The sequence below is a fragment of the Austrofundulus limnaeus genome, unplaced genomic scaffold, assembly GCF_001266775.1.
Source record: "Austrofundulus limnaeus strain Quisiro unplaced genomic scaffold, Austrofundulus_limnaeus-1.0 Scaffold3912, whole genome shotgun sequence".
Taxonomy (NCBI): Eukaryota; Metazoa; Chordata; class Actinopteri; order Cyprinodontiformes; family Rivulidae; genus Austrofundulus; species Austrofundulus limnaeus.
Window position 1 is genome coordinate 2,424 of NW_013956314.1, and position 592 is coordinate 3,015.

A 592-nucleotide genomic window follows, 5' to 3' on the forward strand; every position below is an offset into this window, starting at 1 on the left:
TTACTGAACTGAAGCTGAATCATCTTTAAACCTGCAGTGTAAGAGGTGTCCAGATTAAAGTATTTGTTGTATTTATGAAAATAAATCAAAACAAACCAGAGTTTTTTAGACGTTTCAGGTGCAGTTTTCTGTCTGCCTGCAGGAAACAGAACCGACACCAGAACCGGACTCTGCAGCCTGAAACACAAGCAGCATCACACATCTTCAGCTTACTGTTGGTTTGGGTTTCAGAGCAGATGAATGTGGTTCTGGACCTGATGGTGAGTTCTGCCACAGAGGGACAGTCGGACAGCAGCGCCGTCAGGACCACCACACCGTCCACAGATGAGCAGCAGCCGTCTAATCTGAGAGGAAAACAAACAGATTAAAGAAATAAACAATCAGAAACCTGCAGCTTCAGACACGTTCCTGAGTCTTACTGGATGATTCCAGACACGCTCAACTGTGGAACAAACTCAGTCAGAGTCTTTAAAGTTTCTTCATCCCACTGACCTCCAGACAAACTGAAACAAAAACAGGTAGATTACAGATTAATTATCAGATTATAACAAAAAACAGACAGATTACAAATCAGATTATAACAAAAAACAGA

At 41.7% G+C, this 592-nt stretch overlaps 1 long non-coding RNA gene across 1 annotated transcript; it reads right to left on the reverse strand.

Moving 5' to 3' along the window:
* Window positions 1-75: 75 nt before the first annotated feature.
* On the reverse strand, window positions 76-498 carry LOC106512022 (uncharacterized). Its single transcript, XR_001309606.1, has 3 exons — window positions 420-498; window positions 255-344; window positions 76-177 (listed from the first exon to the last, which is right to left on the reverse strand). It is a non-coding gene; the product is annotated as an uncharacterized LOC106512022 (long non-coding RNA).
* Between the last annotated feature and the right edge of the window lie 94 nt (window positions 499-592).